Genomic DNA, 22,091 nt, shown 5'->3' with positions numbered 1-22,091 from the left:
ATGGCATGATGTCCTCTACAATTATGACGAAGTAATCATCAAGATCGGTTAAGAAAGTGTTAAGGCCTCTACACATTGGAAGTATTTTTTTTCTACCAACAGAGCTGCACGCAATTTTCTACAAAAAAGCAATTTTTGATGAAAATTGATTCGCAGTGTGTAGAGGCCATTAAGATAATTAAAGTTATGTGCTATGAAAATTATTTTTCCGACTCTGGCGTCCCTACTGATAGTCCAACCATATTCAAAGGTTCCAGAAACTTGTAGCGCTTTGCGAGAGCTATCATTTGCGCTCTCATTAATAAAATTCGGTCCAGTACAATCAGAGATAAGGTGTTTAGAATTTCGTAAACTTTGACCCCTGCATATTACCAGTTCTGTTGTAACCACAGCGTACATTCCATGAAATAAACACACCTATATTTTAGGTCCGCAGTCTGTTTAATGTTATCACTTCACTGTTATCTACACCAGAGGTGTTCAAGAATCGCTAAAAACTGAATCAACGTCAAAAGAAGTTTGTTCTAGTAGCGTTTTGACTATTGACGTACATGTTGCATTTGACGTTTATTCGGTTTTAACGGTTCTTGCACGCCTCTGATCTACACAAAACGCAACGTCGCATAATTCATAATATTATATGTAACAAAGAAATTACTAAGATCTTTGCATAAAATTTGCGAGCAAAATAATTCATCTATTTTGTAGCGCCACAAACATTTTCTAGCGGTAAAGCGAAGAAACAAACGTGTGGTATTTTCTTAGGAAAATAATTGTGGAAAGGTAATGGAATTTTCCGTAGAGTTATTCCTTGGATTTTCCCCAGGAAATAAGCAGGAATTTTTCTACAAAAAGGGGGCGTGTTGCAGTAAAATCCATGGAAGATCCATAGGAAAACTTCTGGAATATTCCATGGAAAATTCCAGTGGAATCCGCGGACGTTTCACGTTTAATTTTTCATATAAATTTTCCATGGACTTCCAATAGAAAGTGACGCTGGATTTCCAAGGAATGTTTCGCTGATGTTTAACTTTGCGGAAATTTAGCGTCAAAATTCCATGGAATGAGCGGAATTTGATGCAAAATTTCCAATGGAATTTCTGCGGAAGTTTGCTATGGGTTTTCTTTCATGGAATTTATTTTTTTAGGATTTTTTTTGCATGATAGCTTTTTCTTATCTAAAGTGTAAATTCCTTGTCGCTGATTTAATAAAACATGTCAAAATCCTCGTGAAATTTACTATTTTTTTAATATAGGGAAATGAAAATATGAGATGCAGGAAGCAGCGTCATTTATTCTTCATTTTCTTCGGTGAAAAAATCCATATTCAATCCACGTTAATTTCCTGGGAAATATTTAACACAAAAAATCCACTATAAATCCATGATAATTTCCTTGGGAATATACCATGGGAAATTTCCGTGGAATTTATCAAGGAAAAATACTAGAAAATTCCGAGGAATTTTTCTTTGTGATTCCTTATTCCGCTTTCTGCTATGGGGAACCCATGTCACTTTTTGGAAACTTCATAACCTAGAACTATATTACAACAATTTAAAATTTGATCAAAATGTATAATGGTATTTTTGAGAAAAAATAAATTTGAATTTTTACGCTATTGCAGCGCCACTAATGGTAAATCCTCTAATTCCTCCTATTTCTTTTTAATACTATGTCTTTCGGTTTATTTTTAAAACGGTTCAAAAGACTTCTTTCATTTTCGGATATGTTTTAGAGGTAGTTCATATGATTATTCGTACATAGATGCATATTAGCGAAAAAATATTAAAATCTTACTTTTCAATATTAAATTTAAACCACTTTGAATAGGCTAATTCTCAACGATCCTTGAAATACTCAATCCGACTGTAGTGGTCCAAATCTATAATGGATCGATAAAGTACTAGTAATTGATTTTTTGTCCGAATATTGATTTTCATAGGATTCTTTTTAGTGTTTCCCAGTAAAAAGATCATCCTAAGATGAAAATACGTTTTTCGTCTTTCCCAGAGCTTCCGGTCCCGACGTGGACTTTCTTCTGTGCTCTACTGCAATGACCGAAAAAGGTTCACATTGGGATCTCTGTGCAAGACGAAAAATTGTGACCTTTTTCATTGGCGAACATTGGAAAAATCCCTGTGAATGAACATTTAGCCAATTTATCACAACTGATTATATTGATTTTTCATATGTTGAAGTCAAACGGAAAGAGATATATACATCCGGTATTCTCTGACTCCACCAAAGGTTAATACTCTCAAGAGATTTTTTGTTTTCTTTTTGGTTTCTATATCTCTTTAAAAACCATGTTTTTCTTATAATTTTCCAAAATACTTCAAAAGATTTTCTTTATTTTTAAATCAAAGTTCCTTAGAACTACATCACAATTAATAAAAAAGCCATATGCATTCGTTTAATAGAGAGTTGCAAGAAATGTCTTGGGAATGTTTGAACCCAATAGGAAGACATGAATTTTTGTAAGGAATATTACCTAGTATTTTTGAGGATGACTGTATATATTTTATAAACACATCAATAAATCTAACCTAATATAGTTTCTGAAGAAATATTTTGCAAATCGCTTCTCATCATCTTGTTCTTGTTTATTGGAGATTGAATTGTGATTGAGTTCCACAATGTGCCTTTCATATGGCTATTTTGGTGTAATTGGGATCCAATTAGAACAGGTTCATAACGATGATAATTCTTTTTCTTCTTCTCCGCTGCTCAAGTTAAACGTTGATCACGCATTAAATAAGTTTCAACTTAATAATACAAAATTTGCTAAAATTACAAATTTGTGTGCGCGAAAAAATGTCACAGTAATTTCCGATAAGCTAATTTTGGGTGTTGATCGATTAATTATTTAAATGTAAAGCAAAAAAAAGTATCATCTGCCCAGATACATCTCATTATGACTCTCACGAGTTAAGTTTCCTGCCAATTAAATTTCAACGTCTTTTTCTTCTATCAAAACACACACTTTAGAAAAAACGCTCTGTTTACATTCTAATACGTCCGATTATCACACTCTTATTTTGGACTTTTCCGGTGGATCTGTGAACTTTTGTAATGTACCGCCTTACCTTTTGATGGAGACACGTTTGTATTGCAGAATTTTAAATAAACTTTATCTTCTGTTATGTAAAATTCAGTTCGAATTTATTAAAATTTTATTTCACCTTAATCTAATTGGGAATATTTTTTCACTATCGTAATATAATTTAGAATTTGATACTTATTCCAAATTTCGAACATCAATCATTTCCTTTTAGCCGAGCCACATTTGAAGATATCAATTCCCGCAGCAAGGGCACTGAATCAGTCTAAGGGCACAAATAGACTCAGGCTAATGCTTGAAAATATTTGACTTGTAAAATTTGGCTGTAAAGGATTAAAGGAAATGTATGCACACTGAGTGAGAGAAATCCGAAAAAGTTAAAATAACATTCCCGAAATGTTAATTTTACCCTGCAGTATTGATCCGAAATCGGTGTAAATATTATGCTTTTTAGGTGTATTAGGGGTTAAAGTTACCCTTTTTTGTTAATTTTACGCTTAAAAGGGTGTAAAATTAACATTAAAAAATGTTGATATATTTTTACACCTAAAAAATGTTAAGTTGCGAAGAAAAAAGTTAATCGCACCCTCTTTTTTTCTCAGTGCATGATGATCATAAGCCCCCTAATATTCTCGAGGGCAAGCCTGAGTCCATTTGGGCCCTAATATGATCTTGACTTATCACAGGTTTTAGGTCCAGATTAATGTGACAAATCGATGACAATAAAAATCATATAAACGACTTTATTCCTCAAGAAATAGTTGTATTTTAGTTTCACCGTGTTTATGTTTTTATTAAACATCGTTAGATGATTCTAGCTCGCTCTCATATATAGAGAGATGCCTCAAAGATAATGGCTTTAGAACATTATTATTTGAATTGCTCTGCTAAAAGTATAGTGAACTTTTTACACATGTTCTTCCATAAATGACTAATAAAATAGGTTATAACGGTTATAATTGTTTATTTTCCCCAATTTGTGTCGATTTCACGATGAAAATATTTTTTTAAACTCTCTCTCACACTCTTAATCTGAAGAATGTATGTATATAGCACTAAATGCGGGGTGGATTGGTTATACTGATATCATGATATTTCATCGTTATAAAGCATCTTGAATAACTTTAAGTACATCAAAAACTATCGGTCATTTGACGTTGTAATAGGTGGCCTTTACTGTAATTGCTGAAGAAATAAATAAATAAGTAAATCCCCGTTACAATTCACTAAGGTGGTCTTCAGACTAAGGGTTTAACCCAGTTTCCGAAAGTCTCAAAAACCTAAATCGCAACCAATTTTATTGATTTTTTCAGTGTCTTATGGGTCATTTGTTGTTAATATTCAGGGCTAAATCAGAATTGTCCTAAAAATCTTGAATGACAGGAAATTAGAGAAAGTAAGCCATATGGCTAAGCCTTAGGTCTGAAGACCGTATAAGATTCTTTACAACTGAACGCTGTAACTTCGTATGACTAATTCAAGGATTTAAAAAAAAAAACAACTTCATTGAAATTATTATTGTAATATTCATTATTGTAATGAAGGCTTGGATCTGTCTAGTTTAGCCGAGATATAAAAAATCATCTTGATCGAACTTATATCTCCAATAATGTTAATTGTATTTGATTTCGATAAATTTTTTTTTCAATCATGTATCTCATTGATTCCTCACTTATAGTTAAATGGGATTCAAACTAAAATTTTAATCCCGTTACCCTAGTGCAAGCTTCAGACCTAAGACTTAGCCATATGGCTTAACTACTCTAACTTCTTATTAAAATCCCGGAAAACGAAAATCTCGCAAAGCCAAAATTCGAAAAATCAAAATATTGAACCGATTTTGAAAATATTGAAAATCCCGAATACCAAAATCCGGAAAGGATCATAATTTAGATTTTTTAAAAGTGTTCTACCTAGTCCCACGATGGCATCCGAGCTTGTTGGAGGTAAAAGAAAATTTGCTGTTTTGGGAAGTTATTTTAATCATTACCCATCGGATTTTTGAGATTTTGACTTTCGGAACTTTGGCTTTCAGAATTTGGACCCTTAGGGATTTTGGGTTTTCGAAATTTCGACCCATTTGGGATTTTGGCATTCAGGATTTTGACATTCAGGATTTTAGCTTTCCGAGATTTTGGCGTTTATGATTTTGGGAAGCACCGGTAAAGGATTAGGGAAAGAAACTTTACACAAAGGTTCTCTAATCGATGATCCTAATACTTCCTTGTCTAACAGTTTGGGATAAATCTTTTCTGCCACATTTAACAGGCTAAATATTCTCGAAAATTATCCTGAATCTATTTGGGTCTTAATGTATTTTCGGCAATGGCGAATGGATGAACTATCTGTAATAAGTGAGTTGATATTTCTTAGCGTTCATTTGAAACTGCACTGAGTAAATATCTTTAAGAATCAAATGATTTCAGAACGCTGTTTGTCCGTTTGTCTGTATTGACTGTCACCGAAGTTGGAGACCAAACTGTTTTACTAGGTTCAGTTTAGACTTAAGGCTCAGCCTTAAGTCTTAGACTTAGAAAGTCAATAAAATCACTTGCTAAGAATAGGAATTTCAAATCTTCGAGAACTGAGCTAAACCTTTAGTTTGAAGGTAGTTTTAGATAGCAGGTTAGGGTCTAAACCGTTAACGAACCGCTTATGGGAACCGATAATTGTTTTTTCTTATATTGTTTTATTTTTTATGTTGGTTTTGATGAATTGGTCATTCGACTTCTGCATAACTTTATTAATTATCTATAGGAGAATAACAATAAATAACTTTAGGGGTAGAGCATTCAAATTACGTGTGCAAAAGCTAAAGCTAAGACGCTTTACCAGTCTTTTTCATAATAAAACAAGAACAGGACTTTCAAGCTTCGCACATACTAACTCTGGCTTCGAACGTTTTATATTTTTCTCTTATTATTTTAATGAATCTGAACTGGGTTTTTCAGGAAATATGTGACTTAAGGTTGGATATTTAAAGGTATTGATATCACGTCATATTGATTAAGAAGGGAATAAAGGGAAACTGTATGATGTGTTCGAGGCCAGATTGTGTACAAAGCCTGAAAGCCTACCCTTATTCGTTTTCTGTTTTCCTGTAGAATCATAGTGTTTTCATGAAGATGAATAGATAAACTATGCAAATGGTTCTATTTTGAATTCATTTTACATTCGAATTTGCATTGTATTACAGAAAATTTTCACTACAAGAAATTGAAAAAAAAATGTTCAAGTTTCAGGAGTAAAAGTTTAAATTACGCAAAATTCAGAAGTTCAGAGGTGGAACAATTGAGCATAAATTGAGAAAATATTCATTAAGTTGTGAAAGCTTTATTCTCTTCAATTACTGATAAAGAAAGTTTTTTTTTATCTCTGACAAAGAATATGACGAAGTCTAAAAAGCTTGGTGGAGTGAGAAGAAGTCACATTATGAGAAAATTCAAAGATTGGTGGACCACACAAGAGCGGCGCCTTTTTGCACGTCGTTGCATAAAAATCCACCGTCGAGTGGCTCATAAGAAGCACCATAAATTTCGGCAACGAACCACCGCGTGCGGAATTGACGGAAGACAAAGAAAGAGTGTTGCAAGAAGAAGAATTTCTTAAGTGCTTTCAATCTGGTCCGAAGTGGACAGAAAAAAAAAGTACACAAAAATGAGGAGAGAAATCTACAAGGGAGTATACTTTGTAAGTTAATTATGCCCTAAACTATCTCTCGTTCCAAGGGTTAAAATTTTAATCTTCCACCCTCTTTCGCTCCTTTATGATATTACAATAATTTTCAAATTTGGCTACTTTATCGCGACTTTAAGGCGGTCGATAAACTTCTGGTCTTCTTACACTTTGTACATATATATATATATATATATACCTTTCCACTTCTTCGTGTGATGGATTGTGTACTCAGGAAGGCTATTTAGGAAGGGGATAATAAGTTTTCTTCTCTTTGGCTTCACAAAAGCCCCGAAAACGCCCCGTTCTTTTAAAATTTTACCGTGTTTTGACTTTGCTACTTTATTCATTTTTATTTTTTTCGCTTTTATAAACCGGTCAATTCTCCTTTTTTTCTTGTTCACAAAAACACCATGGTCATCCAAAAAACAGCAAGAAGTAAGGAAAATTGTCGAGGAATTTAGAGCGTAATGCGTAGTGAAGAACGGAGTCTGAACAAGTAGAATAGTTTTAGGTTTTAGAAATGTTTAATCTTACATTAGGGGGAAGTGGGGCACATTTGTATTGGGGCAGTTTGGAAACTGGACTTTACCACGATATAATTTAGCTCCACAAACGAATTGCAAAGCTAAATTAAATCATGATAAGGCTCAATTCTATTTAAAAATAAGAGAAAAAAGCCCAATTATAAAGCTGTTCCATTTCAACGGTGCCCCACTTCCCCCTAGGTATTTTAAACAATCAATAAAGTACAAAAGTTCTTTGTTATGATTAGAATTTTCTTTTTACAGCCAGGGTTGTGCCTTTACATAGTAAAAAATATGTAAAAATGTAAAAAAATATGTAAAATACAAAAAAGGAAAATTAAACATTTTTGAATCTTTTAAACATTTCCTGTAAGCAATATCATTATTGATATAATATCAATATTGCTTGCGAAGAATATCAAGAAAAAATTCTTGGAAAAGCCATGAACAAAATTTTGTCATGAAAACCTATTGATGCGTATTAAGTCAACGATTTTGTACACATAAAGCATACTCTCTCTGGTAAAATAACGTTACTATTTTCCAATTAATCGTTCTTCTTCCACAGATAGGTATTTCAGAATGTTGTCTATAATAAATCCTCAACATGTTGATTTTTTAACCTTTAACGCAAAATGGAACCAAAATTAATATTGTTAGTAAACATTCAAAACAATGAGACATAAAAATACAATTTTTCCACTATTCGCAAATAGGGAAATAGTATGATCAATCAATTTTTAAATCTAAAAAAAATATTTTTTTAAATAATTTATTATAGTAATATATTACACTTTGATATAATGACACGTAAAAGAACTTGAAATTTAGTGTATTTGCAACATTTGCAATAATTGTAATGTAAATATAATACAGTGATATATTTTCTACATTATTGATTATCATTTGTTCAGAAATTCAAACTAAAAGAAAGTCCTTCAAATTGAAATGTTGATCAAGAATTATTAAGCTGTTTTTGTGTATTGAAAAAGCCAATTAAAACTCCAGGAGGGCAGAAAAAATTAAGGATTTTGTGGTTAAAATTGGTAAACGGTTAAAATTGCAAATAAGGAGCGCACAGTTGCAGCACAAAACGGTTAAAATAGAGTATAAAATCCTCACAGCTTTCGAACGAAACGCTTAGCAAATTTAGGTCGTTTTTACTCGGATTCTGTGCAGATTTTATTAAAAATAGATATAATATCATAATTTCTGTGTGAATTTTTGTTGAATACGTTAGTCTCATTTTAATAAATAAAGAACAATGGATAGCAAGGAGACACTGATCCTCTTCATGAACATTGTTTTCTGGAATATGATGTTTTGGACAAGGTATATAGCAAAATTCCCAAAAAATATCGTTATTAATAGAGCAGGAAATTAATCTTAATTTAAATGATTTTTACAATATTGATGATTAGCAGAAACCACAGGACATTTGAGGAGCTTAGAGCAAAAAAAACGCTATTTTAATAGGGAAATGCATACGACTTAGAGTTTTTTTTGCTCCGAGCGCCTCATTTGAAAAACTCCCTGAGCATGTAGATACCCAAGCAGCAATTTTTTCTTAATATAATCTTGTAGAATTCCTTAAGTAAGGAACTATAGAACCAAAAATCTTTTTATTTACTTATAATGCTCTTTATTCCATCATTGAGATTACTATAAGTAAAGTGGCGCACTCTTAATTATCTTAATAACTTCTATAGGAATTTTAACAGAAAATTCTCACTTTAAGTCTTGTAAAAGTATACTAAAAGACTTGTTTAATACTTGGTTCTATAAGGCAGCTATTTTGTTTCTTGGGTATAAAAGTTCAAAAATTATTAAACGTTTAGAGTATAGATGGTTACTAATATTGGTTCAACCCTGTAGTAGAAAATTTAAATTAGGATTGCCAGTAAATTTCATCATGCATTTTAGACGACAAGCTTTACAGCAAAAAGCCGCAAAATTTTTACTGATTACAGCGAAAACTTTGAGTAAAAAATAAAAAAAAATTGAACTTGATATTTGATGGGTATCGATCAATTTTACATTTATACATTTTAACTTTACATGTCAAAAATGTAGCACATGTAGAAAAATCCATGTACCAAACATCCCCTTTTTTTGTCCCACTATACCACAGAGTGAAGTTATTCAGACAGAACCACAGATTAATATTTTTCTCTTCTTGAAAAAAATATTTAATTTGCCAAGCTCCATTAAGGTCTTTTAATATGGATAATACCAGTGGATATACTATGGATAACGTTTGCCTCTGGAGGCTGGTTAACAACGCTAAGACGGCGGTGGACTCAATAAAAAGAAAAGCAATCGCCGTTTCTGTAAATTGAAGCGCTTTTGAAGCATTAGTCGATGAATAAATATTATTGATAATTCCCTGAGGCAAAATACAAAAAAGGTGTTCTAAATATCCCCGCTCTCCCCTAATACCGTCGAATAAACAACGTGTAAACCCGAGAACTAAATTTTATCTATCCCTCAATGAAAATTTTTCAAACCCAATTTCGTTGCTCATTCTTTATCTTTCTCATCCTGTGATGGTTTTCCTACCTTCTCAATGTGAATTTTTTGACAGTAATTGCAGAGTTGTGTCGTGTTCAAAAGCGCCGTTTTGCCAGAAATCTGAGATGCTTTTGTGTCCATGGACCTCTTTTTTCTTCAAACTAATTTTTCTTTCCAAGTACTGCGATACCTTTCCTCCTTCTTCTTGCGCAACAGCCCATTCTTGCATATATAAAGTGTATGCGTTATTCTAGTGCGATTCATGGCGAGTTCATGGTGATCAGGTAAAAGTGACCATGGTTATGTATGGTGGGACAGTTAAAATCAAAAAGAGAGGGAGACCCAAAATGTGGCCACGGAAAAACATTAAACTTTCATTCTTAATTGAGAGAGACAAAATGGGTGGACCAAAGACATGTGGTTTTGCGAATGAAAGGGGGCCCAAAATGTCGTTTGCGATAATTTCCATATGAAGGAAATACCGCAGGCAAACTTATTCTTTGATCAATGGCCACAGTCCACATGGAAAACTCCTTTAATGATCTGAATATCACCATTTTCACTGAAGTATCTTGCATATTACTCATTTTTTGTGTCCTTTTACTGCTCAATATTTACCCTTATCCCTGATAATTTCTCAATTTTTCAACTCTCAGAATTTCCCTTTTGACCACTTTAAAGGTATGATCTTTTAATAATCACACCTATTGTAATTTTTCAAGTAGTTCAATCATTTCCAATCGGTATGATGTTTTGAAATGTTCTGAAAGTTCTTGAGTCAAAAAATAACAAAACATAAATGCTTTTACAAGGAAGTATATGGCTTAAGACTGGTCAGTTTTATTAAAAGATGATAAAAATATTGTTACGAATTAGCACCCACCCTTACTGATGATTAATTTCCTAACTTATATCTGTATCTTCAGTGTCCTCAGAGTTTAAGGAGTGGTCCTCAGGTTACATCCCCTTATAGAAAGCTTCTGCATTTCGACTTCAAATGAGGCAAAAGTCGACTCATCTGGCTAAATGCTCTCACAGCAGACGGATTAAACCTGAATCGCGGAATTGTAGAGACTCCATTTACAGGAACAAGGGGTGCGTGGGCCTGTTGAGGGTTGACACGGCTATTGTAAACCCTGGAGCTTCCTCATTCACACAGCAGGTGACTTGCCATGAACTATGATTGGTACCACAGGCAATAAATTGATTGGGTCATAAAGGGGCAGTTTAAAGCTCCTCTCTTTCTCTCTACGCTCTCCCGAAGTTTACGCTTAAGTGTAAAAATTGTACTCAAGCAAATATGCTGCAATGTTCGCCCCAAAACAGGTACGTGAGGCTATGGAAGATCCATGGGTGCATTGTGGAGACAGGGGAGGATGTCTCTTGTGAATAATTCACCACCTCCTGGCAATAATGAGGCAAGTTCGTCACAATATGAACTGTTCGAAGGCAGAGTGTGTGCGAAGCCTAAACACCCAGAGAACAAAGTTAGCTAAAAAGAACAGCGTTTCAGCACATTTTTGCAAAGTCGATCAGTTGACCACCCATCAGATAATTTCGTCAGATATGTTTTAGATTTCTGCAGAAAATATCTACACCTCTGCTGAAAATCTGCCGAGAAATCGGTAGATATTCCTACGAATTTTGTTTGGGCTTGGGACAAAATAGAGAATAGTGAAGTGAAAACTTTAAACAGAGTGTCGACCTAAATTTCGTGTTTTTGTATCATTTCATGGGCGATTTTTAAGAAATTAATATTTTTGTCTTGAATCTTTCTCCTCATCTAAAATGTTTAATCGGTAATGCTTGTTAAGTAGAGTATACTATTTTCTTTGTAACTTCTACAGTTTCTTGATAAATCAACAATATTTTTGTTGAGACAATGGAGACTATGTAGATTTCTTATGCAAAAATTCTGCCGAGAATCTACAGATTTTTGGAAGAATTTCTGCTGAAAATCTACAGATATTCTAGGTAGAAATTCTGCCGAAAATCTACAGAATTTCTCTACATGTACTAAAATATACCGTTACAATTCAAACAACCTCCGAGCAAAATCGGCAGGTAGAGCAATGATTTGACGGGCAGTCAGCAGTTCTCTGACAAAAAGTGTCTTCGGAAAACAATGGAATAATTTTTTAATTTTATGGCACTTTCGGAATTCTCCGCCATTTCGAAATTAAAACTACATAACCTTAGGGCCTTGACAGACTAGAGGATTAGCCGAGAGACGGCTTAGCGTAATTATATTAGAAATAATGGTAAAAACTACATTTCCATCATTTTCCACTAAGTCGTCTCTCGGCTTAAGTCCTAAGTGTGTCTAGGGCATTACTCTCTGTTTAAAAACAAACGCAACTAGAGCGTCATTCTTTTTTAATCCAATAAATCTTGCTAAATAAATAAGTTTTAGTGCCCTTTTAGTGCCCTTTTTGTGCTTGAATAAACACCTGAGGAAGCCCGTTGCAGCCAGGAGAACAAAGTTTGAGAGGAAGGCGGTCTTTCTCCTGCGGATAGGTTTGTTGTTGGAGTTGGTCACCTGGAATATTCCCCACAAAGTGCTGATTCCAGATGCTATTTCCAGATGTATGGAAATGACAATGCCTCACGATTGTCGTTTTAAGGTTAGCAGAATTGAGCTGAAAATATATATGTTTTCACCTGAATTTAAATCAGTTGACATTTGGTGTTAGCTGGAAACCTTCCTCTAGTTTTCAAAATTAAATCAAGCAATTGACATTACCCAAATAGCACCAAATACTAACCGATTTTAACTTTAAAGCGAACTAACTTTAAAACAAAACTCGTGAGGCAGTGCCATTCCCATTTGGTTAGCACTTTTTGTTCGAGAACTGCTGACTGGTCAGCATAATTTTGCTGATTGATTCAGCAAAAATGTCGTTCGAAGTAGGACTAGAGAAATTAAGTCATATGCGAGCTTGAGCATTTCGCAAAGTTGGGATGTTTCGCTACTCCTTTATTTAGGACAGACCTGAGTTAATTGAAAAGTCGAAGTAAATTTAATTTAGAAAATTAATTCTCGGAATTCATCCGAAAGGCTTTTTCACATCATCTCGTAAAACGGAATGACATTTTTCATTTTTTTGCATTGTTTAATCTCTGTATGTAAAAACTAAAAATTCGTGGCAATTTGAGGAATAAAAGAATTGGTCGAAATTGCAAGCTGGTCGAAATTTCGGGCATTTACCCTATCTAACCTTCAAATTTACGATTTATGAAAATTTTTCCCAGGTGCCCCTATATGTAGAATTGGAGGGTAAATTCTAGTCAAATGTATACAGAAAATTTACAAACAAAAGGAGCCAAAGTTGATAAAGTAAGAAAGAGAACTAATAAACCACGACGATGAGATACAATTTTCGAAAGGAATTTTAATGCCTGACTCTCATGATGGACAAGAAAGATGGTGAACTGAAGATGGGGAGAAGAGACAGGAAGAGATGCTGCCCAAAAAATACTGAGGGGTTTTTCTTCCTTCACCAACATAAATAACGTCGTTTTGCCCGTATTGATTAAACTTGACATCTCTTAGCAATTTAACAACCACTTTGGATGTCAGCTAGTGCCAAAATGATCGCACCGTGATCATGGTGAGCACCAAAGGGAAGACCGAGGATGGAGATGAAGAGATGTCCGGAGAGAAAGACTTTCGCTTCATCATGCGAAATGTTGCATGAAAAGCAAGTGCCGCAATCGATTGCATGTGATCACACGGCAAATAATATTTGTGTGTAAAATGCCAAATTACAGGTTAACGGTTACACTTTAAAATTATAAAATGCTACGTATATTAAGGCACATAAATTTCCCCAATGGCACTGTAGGGCTCCTCTTAATTAAATACTTGAAGTATCTGACCATAGTACTTCACCATAGAGTGGTAGCTGTACCGATGGGAGTTGAAAATGGTTTATGGAGTATCCAAATTGTCATTAAGTATAAATATGTGGACGTCCCTTGGATCCATCAAACCATCTTTGGCAAGGTGAGAAGGTACAAATAAATGGTGTAAGAGATAAGAAGATAAAAAAAAATCAAAAAATCTACAATGTTAACACGATATGATGGAGAACCCCATAAATTCTTTACCAATATTCTTCATAAATTATGCAGTCCGTACAGCAGAGGAGATTTTTATATGCTTCACACATCATCTTCTCCACCTTAATGGCTGCATTTTACATTATGGATGAACCCAAGCATATCAGAGTATATTTAGTAAAAAAAAAACCCGCCGCAATTGCAAATTAACATATCGTCAACAAAATCAGCGATTCCGGTATAATGATAGGAAAACCTGTAAAATTTTCTGTGTCTCTTTCGGGTATCTGTCTAGATTTTTAAATAAAGGAAATAATTAGAATACTTAAAAATGAAACGATCTTTGATAGCCTCGATCTGTCCGCAGATCTCAAAAGGCGCGCATAAGAAAACAAGATGTTCTTGATATACCATATATTTAATGTCTCAATTTCAACAATTGACTTTTCGCGCGGTCTGAATGGAAAGTTGCCCAAAAAACTGATCCTGGACCCATGATAATAAGTATTGACTGCACTAAGTGCTATTGGTGGGACGGATGTACAGATCACGAAGACGCCACAATCAGAGAAACAACCAGAGAAATATAATTAAAGGAGTGAAAAATGCGCATCCGGAGAGAAATTATCGCGCAATTAGGGCCAGGGCAGTGCGATTGGTAATCATGAGGTCTCTCTGGTCATCTCTCACTACCAAAGTGTTTAATCAGTGGTACCCCAGAGATTCACCCAATGTGCCTCTATCAGAATGAGAAATGTGAAGCGCACCCGAATGAAGTCATTATAAATCGATGGGAGGTTTGAAGTGGAGATCTCCGTATGGATTGCTCTCTGGGCTCCAGGCAATATTTGTAATGGGTCATTCCATTCATGTATATATAAATATATACATATGTACATCATTTTCCAATTAATTCACCTCTGATTTTTGATTTTCCCGTCTTCTACAGATTTATCTCATTGACACCATTTATCACTCAATTATTCTAATAATTGAATCTCTGGAATCTTTGGAATCTCTATAAATGCACAAAAGAAAGGGGGGGGGGGTCACTAAAGACCAGAAGTCGATATCTAATACCTTTTGATTTGTAGTGGCTAGTACAGGTTACTTTACCGATTCGTTACCGATTGAGACCGACGTAACCAGCTTGAAAATTTCAAGACCTTTCCAGTAAATCCAAATTTGACCAAATGGGTTGATAAATAAGCTCTCCGGAGTGGTTGAACTTTGACTTTCGAAACTTCAAAAACGAAGTTGTTCATGTCAATGTTATGTATTGACGAAATATTCATCTGAAAAACTTTGTTTGTGCTTTAGACCGGTGATAAGTTGAAAAATATATTATCATCATCATTTGCAACCTCTTATCCCTATAGGGGTCGCGGGCCCGTGACATCAAGTTTAGCAGCCTACGCCTGTCGATTCTCCGCTATTTCAGGGAGATGTTCGGGTTCGATCTCAAGACCCTTTAGGGTAAAATCCTGAATTTGATTTATTCACCTTGTGCTAAGTCTGCCTCGAGGTTGACGCCTCCTTACAATGACTGCATAGCTTTTCTAGGAAATCTTTTTTGAAAAAATACAGATTATATATACTGCTCCCTCTTTAAGTTTGAATAGTAATTAATTTTGTAAAATAAAGAAAAAAAAGTCTGGAGATAAAGTGTTTTTAATGAGGGTCACCGAAGACCGGAAGTTGATATCTTTTACCGTTCAAGCTCCAGAGCGGTGACAATATTAAAAAAAGTCGATTATAATAACTCGAGCAGAATAATAATAATAATAACTCGATAATAGCTCGAGCAGAAAAAATAAAATAAAATAATAGAATGTAATAAAATATAAAATAGAAACTTCTTATTCAAAAATTTATTTTTGTGAAGCGACAAATGAAAATTTGTAACTGGCCTCACATTCTCCTATGCTTATTGAAGAATCTATTGATAAAAATATCGATTTCTTATCTAGATAACATTATATTTTTGTAAACTTTTGCATATCTATTGTTTTAGTTGATAGTTGTAATTAATTTTTAGAGCATTATATTCTGGTTTTAAGATAAAAGGATCAAAATTTAGAAGCCAATTTAGAACCAATTGGTTTGAATTTGAAATGGAAAAATCTGCTTTGATAAAAATCACAGCTAAAGGAACGGATTAAAATAATCTATAAAAGAGTCATTAAGTTTATATGCATTTAGCAAATCTGTTGATGAAAAAATTGTTGAGACTGTGAGAAAGTGAGAAATTAAAACTCCAAAAGCGGAAATATTCATAGAGTCAGTGCGATTAAGGGGTTACGTTGGTCATGAAGACTAAAAACAATATATTTTCTAATTTTTTTTTCAACGTAATAAAAAATATATAATTCAAGCTTTTAAGCATGTAAAAGTAGAACATTTGAACTATAGTTTCTAGAATTTTTAATTAAAAAAAAATTGCGGCCGTTTTTTTGAAAATTGAGGTAGTAAGGGTAGTAAGGATTACTCAGAGTAAGTTAAGCTGAACTCAAAAAAAAGGAAATATTTCCTGTTAGCAGTTGAGCTAAACTTCTACTTAAACGAAGACTTTTTGTTTCATTATTTACAACTTCATTCAAGAAACAAAACGTAATGTAAAATACGCCGAAAACGATGTTTTTTTATATTAAATTCTCCCAAAAACAAAAGTTTCATTTTTTCAAAAATCCCTCGCCTAAGTATGACTTTAACTCCATTAACTAACAGGAAATATTTCTTTTCTTGACTATCACGACATAAGTTTTACGATTACATAATTTTTTTCAAAAAACTACCCAAAAATCAAATTCCAAAGACTAAATTAAAAAGAAATTAAATGTAAATTATAGAAAATATAGTTTAAATGTTGTACTTTTATGCGCATTTAAGGGCTTGGGAACAATTTTTTTTTTTAATGATGTTGAACAAAATATTTAAAGAAAATATGCTATTTTTTAGTCTTCTTGATCACGTCACCCCTTAAGGGAGCGTTTGCGAATATTGGAACTTTTTTTTGTGAATTTTGGGGAATATTTATTAAATATCGTGAACATCTCGAATATTTGTAAAAATCTTTGAATATTACGAATATTTGGGAAAATACTCGAAATTTTCTTTTTACCATAGAAATTATGAATAGAAGAGACCGGGGTAAATTAATTTATTTGAGAAGATACTTTTTAAAATTCCTTATTTCAATTTTCAAAGCAAAAGAATCCATTGTATTCTGTGTCAGTCAGTCGAATGGTGGACATTGCGGATCAAGTTGTGATCCAAGTTCAAGTGCAGTGTAACAACTCCCACTTATACGTGATTTTCCCTAGCATATTCGATACCTAATGAAGAGGACATCCATCCTCGAAACGTCGTTGAGAATAAAATTTTGAAAATCAAGAAAGATTCAGTGTTTCCGGCTATTTCCTGCTGCAAAAGAAGAACATAGTCAAATTTTGCAAAGCTTACAATATCGGACACCTTTTTCATTTCCCAAAATTCCTAAAATTTTAAGTGTTTGTTTCAATGAAAGTTTTTTACAACGCTAAAGAACGAAAAATGCAGTAATTCTACTAACGAAATGCAACAGAAAATACTTGGAAGAGTTCCGGAAGCGCTGAAAATTGAGACAAAACTTTTGTCCGATATTTCACACAATGTAATTCCTATATTTTTAATCATTTTTAAATACTTTTAAAAAATATTTAAAGGAAAAGATGACAAATTGCGTTACCAAGGTAACATTCAATACTACTGAAACATTTTGTACAATCTGTCCGAAATTTGACGCAGATACACGATTTTTTAACCCTTTAAGGACGAGAGTACTAAAAGAGGTCGTATTTTCTGACTATTAAGAGGAAACATTTTTTTGTATCACTCTTAACGAGATTAAACATTGAATAAGTTTGAGAACGTCTTTAATGCCAGAAAAAGTCCTGCTGCCCTGAAAAATACTCAAACCCAAGATACTTCCATCATACAGCAAGTACTCTACCACTTTGTCCATTGAGTGCCATATTCATGAATATATTTTAATTTTATATAAAAGAAACACTTTTTTCAAACACTTTTTTCATTTCTATAAATAAGACTTCCTCCTTAAAAACCAATACTGAGATTGTCATATTTTTTTGGGCGCTGAAAATTTTGTTATGTGATTTATAGTTTTAATAAATTGATTTCATCCACAAATTGCCAATCAGTTATAAGTTTTTGACGCAAAACTCAGGTAACACATTAATAACAATGTGTTGTAAACAATCATCAAGTTAATCGTGTCTCTATTCAACACAATAATATAATCAATAATCGGTCAGATTGAAATTCATAAGATATCTCTCTTATTGTAATCAAGAGGATTAAGAGTGAAAATGTTAAATATCTTGGGAAGATGAGATTACGTCTCATACAACAGTGTCTCATGAGAGATTTATTAATCTTTATTTTTAATTTATTAATTTTTTATGCAGTAAAATAAAGTTGTTAAAAGTTTCTGCATTTTTTTGAGCGTTTAAATGCTGTTGATATTTAGTTCTTTTTATGTAATATTCCAAAATTTTTGATTTATTTTTGTCAATTATATCCAAATTAGGGGAAAGTACTCTCCCTTCGAACGTTCATGCCTTCGAATAGTGTCAATTTTCTTTTAGTTTTCCTAAGAGACTCACACATTTCTATTAAGTATAAGTTGGTTTATCATCAATTGTTGATAATTACGTGATAATTTAGTGTAAATGTCTTACGAAAAACAAAGGAAACTCACATTATTCGAAGGCATGAACGTACGAAGGGAGAGCACTTTCCCCTACTCGACTAGAACAGTCATAGATTTCACTTTAGTAGAATAGAATGAAACACAGAAGAGAATTTAGGAACAAACAGAAAGATAGGAAAAAATTAGTATTATCAATTCCGGTAAGCGTCGGGGGATGGGGCAGCCAAGAAAAAATTTATGTTTTCCATAAGCTGTCCCATCCCTCGACGCTTACCGGAATTGAGAATACTTGAATCAACCGTCGGAAAACAGCAATGAAAAAATTAGTCATTCCGAAGCTTGGGATCGTACGAAACAGAAGCACTTTCCCCTAATATTTCTTGAAACTAGTGAAAAGGTTTTTAGACCTTTAGTTCTCATTTTCAATTAATTTCAGAGGATAATTTTATCGTTAGGGGAGACTGGGGCAAAAAGTAACAAAACGGATATTTTATTTTTTTATTTACAAGCTAGCCTAGCGCCCCAGAAATTTCTAATTAGTGCAGTTTTATAGGAAATTTACTGCTCTACAACTCTGTGAAAGTCATTTTCCTCTGTTTTGTAAGGAAATACATTTATCGAGCTGTTTTCCAAAAGGTAATTTTGTGACGATTCTCAAAAATGCTGGGGCAAATAGTAACAGGTATGGGATATTATCATATTTTGATTTGCTTTATTACGAGCTTTCGGAAATAAAAAAAAATAGCTAGGTGACATATTTTCATAGGAAATTTATTCTTCTACACCTTTTTGAAACACAGTTTTCTCTATCTGAACGAGATATTCAAGGTATTTTACAAAAAAAACACAAGACAAGAGACGCTAATCGTTTGACCAATGAAAACAAAAAGCGGCGACATGCGAAAATGATGTTTTTTCGCGCCGTGAGACATCAGAAATTGTTTCGGTCTTTGTTACTGTTTACCCCAAGTGGTAATTTTTAATAAAAGGATTTCTGGAGAAAAGAATCTTTGTAAAATTCTAAAATAGATAGTGGTTTCGTATTCAAAGAATCCAAATCATTTAGGAAATATTTACCAGTGCATCAATTTTGGAAAATAAATTCGTCAGTTAAATCAGCATTTATCGTAACTTCATTTTTGCGATTTTGAGATATATACATATTTGGAATCAGCGTAATTTTGTTTATTAAACGCATTTGAGAAAAAGAAACTTTTATAAGCCCAATAAAAATTATTTAAAAAAAAAATTGTCGTAAGTGCCCTTAATTAACAAAAATTTATCAGAATTTGTAGTAACTTCCATTTTTGGGGAAATTACGACAAATTTCCATACAAAATTTTCAATAATCAGCATTTGCCGTAACTGCTTTTGCTTACTTGCGTGGCTTGTAATTTGCAGCAAAATCGCAATATTTCTCAATAAAACGTTTATAAACTCTTCCAAATATCGAAAGATAGTCCGAATAGTGTAACATTAAATCATTTTAATTCAATATTTGCGAGAAAAAAGTGAGAAAAAATCCCTGCCCATCTGTCATTAATTCAAAAAAAAAAAAAAAAAAAAAACAAGCGACGCGGCGCACAAAATTTATTCAATAAAACTTATGAAATAAAAGCTTTTAGGGACAGGGATAACAGTATTATTGACTAATTTAGTCAAATAATGGCGCTTATTATCACTAGAATAATTCAAATTGATATAATGCATTTTAGAAAATTGTCGTAACTTCCAGAATCTTCATACATTGGAAGTTACGGCTTGATAAATGATGGAAGTTACAATAAAATATTATTGTGTTTAATAATTTTATAAAGATTTTCTCGAGTTAACTTACAGTTTATTAGTGCCACTTTTATTATTTTGACTCAAAAGTATCGCATACGGGGCTCATTTTTAAGAAAAATAATATTGAACTGAAAATTTCGTCTTCTGAAAAGTTGTCAAAAGGAAGTTACGACAAATGCTGATTTAACTGACGAAATAGGTAAAAGTTGATGCTGCAAGGAAAACATTTCAAAAATAGGGCTAAAAATTTTAATATTTTTTATTTTCTGATTTCCTTGTTCTAATTCCAAGAAATTTAGGACTTTGAAGAAGGTCTATGGAGGCCATCTATGGAAAAAATTTCAAGTCGCTATCTTTTTTATCTTGCAAGATATTGAATTTTCAAATTTCAAATTTGTGACTTTTTACCCCAGTCTCCCCTACAGATACCAATTTAAAATTGAACTGGTAATAATTACTCGTTGAATTTTTTTTTCCATTATAGTAATCAGAGTTAAACTTTTCTAAGAGTGTACCGAAATTCTTGGTTAAATGAAATTTGACTTCTGGTAGCTATAACAATGTTAAACTCTTTCAGAACATAACCTTGTCAACTTAATGAAGTTTACAACGGCTGTAAAAAAATATACACTGAATTGCAATTTGGCAGACCCATACGATTATCTTAGTTCATTGGCTCGAACAATGAATACAACTGGAGGCTGTTCACGGTGGCCGGAACTGAGATAGTGTGAAGGTTTTCGTGATCTTGAAATTCTTTATTTTTTTTCTGTCTTTTAAAGAATTGCACTCATTTGGCTCTATACGTCCTTTGGGAGGTCAAAATGCATCTTGTCAATGGCACTAAAGATTTTTTTTTTGAAATTGCACACGGAATTTTCCTTTCAAAAAAAAATTGTCATCATCCGGAAAAAAGCACTACTGCAAATATTTAGGTCACTGACGCGACTTTCAAAGTACCTATATAAGAAGTCTGTAATCAAAAAGTCCAAGAATAATACAAATCAACCTGCACACTTTGAGCATTCTCTTTAGTCTTTTATTTCTATATATATATAGGCATATTGGCATGATATGGCGGTGCTCCAGAAACCACAAGAATCGCCACAAAAGAGCACCACGAGGTGTATAAAGAAACTTCCATTAGGCTGAACTTGAAGAAAATTAAACATAAAGAGATGTAGATGAAGAATTTCGTGCTTGGTCATTGTTTGATCTGTTTTTCAAGACAAAACCAATTTCTTTCACCATTACGAAAGTACAAGAAAAAAAGTACAGTGTGACGTGATCCACAATTTTTATCATACACCTCCAATCAGTGTCCCAAGTTTTTTATTTTCGGACACGAAATCACGATCACCATATCACGTGGACTTGTCCGGTACTCCAGTCTCTCTCCCAGCCTTTATAACTTTCCAAGGGAATAAATCAACGAAGATGAAGCCAAAAGAAGGGAATTGATGATAAATTTTCAAATTATGCGTCGCTCAAATTGGCAAAAGCTGAAAGTATGATGAATTCTTTCATCTTCCCCCCTTTGCATTATTGTCGGGATTGTTGGAATTTTCTTTTGGTGCGAAAGGGATTTACCGTGGCCAATTAAAATTAATTACCCGTCAATGTATTGGCATCGAGAGCTAACCTACAATTTTCATCTCCGAAATCACCCATCATTCAATCGATCTTTGTGACACTGCCACCACAAAATTGTTCCATCAAATATTAATTATTTAATTTATTAATTACTTCATTAGAC

The sequence above is a fragment of the Phlebotomus papatasi genome, chromosome 1 (assembly GCF_024763615.1).
Source record: "Phlebotomus papatasi isolate M1 chromosome 1, Ppap_2.1, whole genome shotgun sequence".
Lineage (NCBI taxonomy): Eukaryota > Metazoa > Arthropoda > Insecta > Diptera > Psychodidae > Phlebotomus > Phlebotomus papatasi.
This window is presented reverse-complemented; position numbering follows the sequence as displayed.